We start from the raw sequence: 6,153 nt of genomic DNA on the forward strand, positions 1-6,153 counted from the left end.
TGTGGTCATTCTGGAGTTTTCAAAACTGTATCCCGCATTTGTGCTAAGTATTATTGGCCTAATCTCAGACAAGATGTCGCTCATTATATAAAACGATGTATAACATATCTGAAAACGAAACCGGAACAAAAATCACCAGTTGGTTCAATGTTGAGCAGTGCTCTTACGGCAACTCGACCATGGCAGATAGTCAGTATTGACATAGTCGGTCCGCTTCCGCGATCAGCATCTGGATATTCATATATATTTTCAGTATTAGATATATTTAGTAAATTTGTAATGTTATACCCATTGAGTATAACATGAGATCTGCTACAGGATCGGCTATAGCTCGAATTTTCGAAGATAATATCATTCTAGTCTTTGGCACTCCAAGAACTGTCCTGATGGATAATGGGGCCCAATTCACTAGTAAGATTTTTAAAGAGTTGTCGAAATATGAGATAACCCCACGACACACTGCAAACTATCACGGTCAAGCCAACCTCGTAGAACGAACTCATAGAGTTTTGAAAACTATGCTCACAGCTTGCGTCACTGACAATCACACATCCTGGGACAAATTTTTATCTCAAGTTGCATGCGCTATGAGATCTTCACGTCATGAAACAACTCAAGTAACACCCAATTTCATAGTATTCGGACGCGAAATCAAGTTATCTGAAGATTCTGATCATCCGATGGCAGATCAGTGACTCGTCCGACTATCAAACAGAAATTCGACATGAGGCTCTTGAAAAAGTATTCAAAGACATATCCTCGCGACTTAAGAAAGCTTGTGAGAGGAGTAGAATAACTTATAATTTGAGACATCGTGATGAACGTTTTAAATTGCTCTAAAAAGTATGGAGGCGCAACTATCAACTCTCTGATGCTGCAAAAGGCATATCCAAACTCAATTGTAAATTTGACGGACCTTATACAGTGTCAAAAGTATTATCTCCTTGGTCGTATGAATTGATAGATAGGGAAGGTAAAAACCGAGGTGTTTGGCATGCCAAGGACCTTAAAGCTCACCCTCCAGATGATAAAGCTTAATAGTATTTTATTTATTGTGTAGTTTAATGATTTATAGAATATCAATTTTTTTTTGAGAAAAAAAACCTCTATCGGGAAAGAGGGGGATTGTTACGTGTTAATTTACCTTTTTTTATGATTTTCGTTAGACTACCTAAAGAAAAAAAATATACAACTTCGATGTTTTTTTGAAATAGTGCTTCCCCACATAGCAATAGATATTCCAGGTATATTTCATGAATATACATTTAAGGATATTGTATTATGCTATGAATATGCCATGGATATATATATCTTCTGGAGAATATTCCCTGGAAGTGCTCCTGGCGAACCTTTGATATATTTTAAGAATATTCCTTGGGAATATTCTTGGAATATCTTATAATATTCTTAGAATATCTAAGGTATATTCTATTAAGAATATTCCAGGAATAGAACCCGAGGAATATTCATAAAATATTCAGGATATTCTTAGTTTATTGTAGGAATATACAATAGAGAAACACCATAGAATATTCTTTAAATATATTTTATGAATATTCTAGGAATATTTGGAATATTCCAAGAATGTGACGAGTAACCGCTATTAGGCATGTATATATTGCATTTTGATACAAGATTCACACAAGTAATAAAACACATAATATTCATAAACAAATATATTTTAAAAACAATATACACTGAAATATTTGGCGTTTCAACCAATATTAAAAATAAAAAATCTAATTCAAAATATTTATTCACTGAATAAAATATTCCTGAATACTGTTATATTACAAATATTAGAAATGTATTCAAATTAGGATGTTCCTACTCTCAAACAAATGTATACTAAAAAATATACTAAAATTAACAACTCTGTGAATTCATCAGCACTAATTAAAAAATAATAAATATATCATTTCATTGAAAAAGAAAAAGTGTATTACATCAAGAAATAGGTTAGGTTAGGTTTCTCACTTAGAAAAATAAACCCACAAATGAAGTATTTAAAATGAGTGGTATGATGGGTTCTTCAATGAATTTCACTTACTTAAAGTTATTCAAACTTTGCTCACCAGAATAGTTTTCCTTATATTTGTCCAACAATGCATCAGCCAGTGTTTCAATAGTAATACCTGGAACAAAATGTACATTAACGTTCATTATCACTATTTGAAAGTGGCACAATGAAACTGGAACAAAAATCAAATAGATATTTTTCGCATAAGTTACTCATAAACATTTACAACATTTTATGACTTGGAGAGCAACTTGCATTGTCTTGTTGAAAAGTAATCATTACGTTTTCAGTTTACTATCGATACTATTGCATTTTACTTACTTTTCTTGAAGACTGAATAGATGCAACTCTCCTGTTTCAAGATCCAAAATCAAACTATTCGCTGTACTGCAAATTGGACAACCCCAAATTATAAATGGTACACTGAACGTGACAGAATTATACTTTGATAATAACACCAACACATCATGCATTACACACGCGAACCTGCCACATCAACCGCCATGTTGAATCAAATGTCGAATTTAACGCAAACGCAAATGTACCATGCATTAAGGGACAGCCGCTTTCACAGAGCTTATTCGACTGTCGCGCGCTACACTTCAATTGACCAATGAGAAACGTTTACTCCAATTATTCACTTCCCCATTTCTCTGTTTCCGGGATTTTTCGCTTTGTAATTAAATAATTTCAAATACAAAAAGACAAATAGGATGAGAATTAACCAATATATTGATGCAATTGGTTCATTTATTGGCCCATTCAAATTTTTTTGTCGTTTCCAACAGTTGCTGTTGGAGCAATTCATCCAGAATCTTTGCGTTGAGTTCAAAAACTGGTTTACACTATCAGGGTTATATACATTAGGTTATGCATTCGATTAAGATCTTCAAATATTTTTGTTTTTAATAATATTGAATTATTTGAATACGTTATTATAAGATAATTCAAAATTCCATTGTATAGAATATTCCAAAATATACCGTGGGGACATATTCTAAGAATATACCATATGGTATATTCGATCGACAATATTCTTAGAATATTCAAGGGAGAATAATCCATTTATAGACATTCTATGCACATTCTTTCGGGAATAATCCTGCCATATTCATTCAAGCATATTCTGTGAATATTCTAAAGGTATGTATATATTCCAAGAATATTCTATGAATATTTGGAATATATACGTTCGTTTTATGATATACAGGGAATATTCCAAGAATATCTAGTGCTGTGTGGGTCCATGAGATCCGTTATATTCTAAGTTTCTGTACCCTGGAAATGATACGCTCTGTATATTCAATTGCATCTAGTTATCATTCAATCACTTACCATCAATCAGTTCTTGTTTGTAATTGCCTTGTAGTAATTGGTGTTTCGAGTGTTCTCTGAGATTCCTGTGAAATACGAATATGAGAAATAAATAACCAAACATTCTAATATTTAGTTCTTCATTAGTTCTTGAATTATATTGGCAATCTGTGTCACTTCTGTTTAGTTCAAATCATTGAAAGGTTTGATTAAAAGGGTTCACCTGTGACGTCATTGAAGATGATTTTATCCCGAACAGACCGTCTGTGACATCAATAACCATGACGACCAGATAACCGCAATATTTAACCCATTTCATGGGATTGCGAAATAAAACTGACTAGATTGACAAGTTGACATACCTTTGAAAGGGGGATATCCTTTCCCTTTTTGATCATCACGGCACATGGCTAGAGCTGAATTTGAGAATTTTGCTCACATCGTGGATGGATTTGCCTTATATGTATTAGGAGGTGAATATAAGAGTTTCTTATTCTTGAGAAAAGAAAGAAATATCCACTTCAGTGTTTTGGGATTTGAATTATTCTATCTTCCTAATCAAGCCGTAATCGTTAGACCTCACTTCAGGCCATCCACTGTACCTGTATAGGTACGTCTTCCGCTAGCTTGTCAACTATCCATTGAGAGGTATCTTAATAGGCACCTCTCCCAAATAAAACTGGAACTTGGCACAGACTTGTTCGTATAACCTTACTTTGTTTCAGGCCTTTTTATTTTTGGCCCTTTCGCTTTATCTCTTCGTTGTACGCTGGTTAAATCTTGACGATTAGCTTATTGTTACCTTTGTTACGGTACTACAAGAAGTCTCTGGCAACCAGAAGATCATTGATTACAACTATACCACTTACCACAGAATCTCAAGATCATTTATTAACACACCAGATCTCTACAAAGTTTCGAACGAAGAGAATATCCACTGGAGAAAGATATACGCTGGCAACACCTTGATCAGGCGAGCTCTTTCCATTATTTCTATTGCTTTACTTATATCAATATCACACCTCTTGTTGCTTGTCAATTATCCTGTATATTGGTTACATTTGAATGCTGCTTTTTGGCTGTGAAGCCTTATCTACCAGTGATTCTGGAAGAAAGAATACAACTAACTAAATATCACAACTCTGAAATTATATTTACTTACCACTTACTAGTTTATATATATATATATATATATATATATATATATATATATATATATATATATATATATATATATATATATATATATATATATATATATATATATATGTAAACTCTGATGTATATATACATAGGGGTATCAAATGACCATGTCCCTCTTCTTATGCTGATTGAGCGGATTGAATGATTCAATGTTGAGTCTATATGTAGTTAAGTCTACTTGCAACTTGCACAACGAATAAATCCACTTCCTATCACACGAGAGTATTTCTTCCACGACCCACTCTCCGAAAGTAGCTAACCACATTATTTTAATTAGTAAAAACCCCATTATGACCCCCAAACGTTGCTTCTATCATTTAGAGGCGTTTGCAGGTTATAAAAGGTTCACGAAGAATAAGGAAGGCGATAAAGACCGCATCATCACTGGGTGAGAAGCAGCATTTGGAAGCCTGTTACCGCAATAGTAAAAGTCTGAAAAGTCAGTTCAATATGATACGAAAGAAGGGGGCGGGGCAGGCACCACGACCTGAGGTTGCAAGAGAGAGGATTGATTGGAATGATTTCGAGTCAGCATTCAACTCTAGAATCAGATCTAGTGTTATTTCCAATCTCAAACATAAGGATCTCTTAGCTTTTATGGATGACTGGAAGGCTCTCTTCAAGCGGCAAATTCGGAATGCTCTGAAGAAGGATGAATCTGTCAAGGTTAATAACACCTTCTGCGGAGAATTTGAGATAGTGAAGGAAGACAAAGTACTGGAGGAGTACAAGTACTTCACTACTATGAACTCTTCCATATATAGAGACACCACCTTCAACGATTGGTTCGATGAAAAAGTTACAACACCAATACTTAGAGAGCTCGAAGTGTTTCAAGAAAGGGACAGCGGCTGGGCGTTGAAGAAGATCGTGAATTTGGGTGTGAATATAAATAAGTTCACACCGCAGCTGGGGTCATCATTCATAGAACTTCCAACTTGAATTTTGATTTGAAAAACTGAATGATATTTCTATCAATGTTTACATCCTTCAAAAGAAATGTGAAATGTTCATTACCCTACCTACATACCTCACAAAGGAAAAGACGGCTAGACATGTGAACAAACTGCTGATTCAAGATAATTATGATGAATCTGAAATTCCAGTTTGTTATCACTACGTATGAATAAAGAACCTATCAAGGCTCTTATCGAAACAGTTGAGTAAGAGACATGGTCAAAAGTACTTTTGTGATCGCTGCCTACATACTGAGGATTGTCAGAGAATCAATGAAACAGCCATCAAGATGCCTGAGGAGGGTAAAAATATTCTCAAGTTAAAAAAACATAAGAATAAAGAAAGGGTCCTTTTCGTCGTATACGCCGACTTAGAATCTGTTTTGAAGCCTACTGATGATCATATTCCGGCAGCTGTGGGTTACTACTCAAAGTGCTCATACGATGACGCTCTATCCTTTTTTAGGGCATACCGTGGAGAGGATTGTATGCAATGGTTCGCTGATGAGATGGGTCAACTAGCTACAGTGTTTTGGTGTCCATACGACATCCATATGACTGTAGAGCAAGAAGATGAGTTTCGAAGAGCTACACCCTGCCACATCTGCGAAAAGCCCTTCACTCCCGCAGATAAGAAAATACGCGACCATAACCATCTCA

General features: G+C 34.8%; 1 long non-coding RNA gene across 1 annotated transcript; it reads right to left on the reverse strand.

Annotated features, from left to right (window-relative positions):
• Window positions 1–1,661: 1,661 nt before the first annotated feature.
• On the reverse strand, window positions 1,662–4,546 carry LOC141480944 (uncharacterized). The gene is made up of 2 exons (XR_012464654.1): window positions 3,697–4,546; window positions 1,662–3,420 (listed from the first exon to the last, which is right to left on the reverse strand). It is a non-coding gene; the product is annotated as an uncharacterized lncRNA (long non-coding RNA).
• Between the last annotated feature and the right edge of the window lie 1,607 nt (window positions 4,547–6,153).

Source organism: Leptinotarsa decemlineata, unplaced genomic scaffold (genome assembly GCF_025532065.1).
Source record: "Leptinotarsa decemlineata unplaced genomic scaffold, Ldec_3_MD MMD2_tig00000035_RagTag_RagTag, whole genome shotgun sequence".
In the NCBI taxonomy this organism is placed as follows: Eukaryota; Metazoa; Arthropoda; class Insecta; order Coleoptera; family Chrysomelidae; genus Leptinotarsa; species Leptinotarsa decemlineata.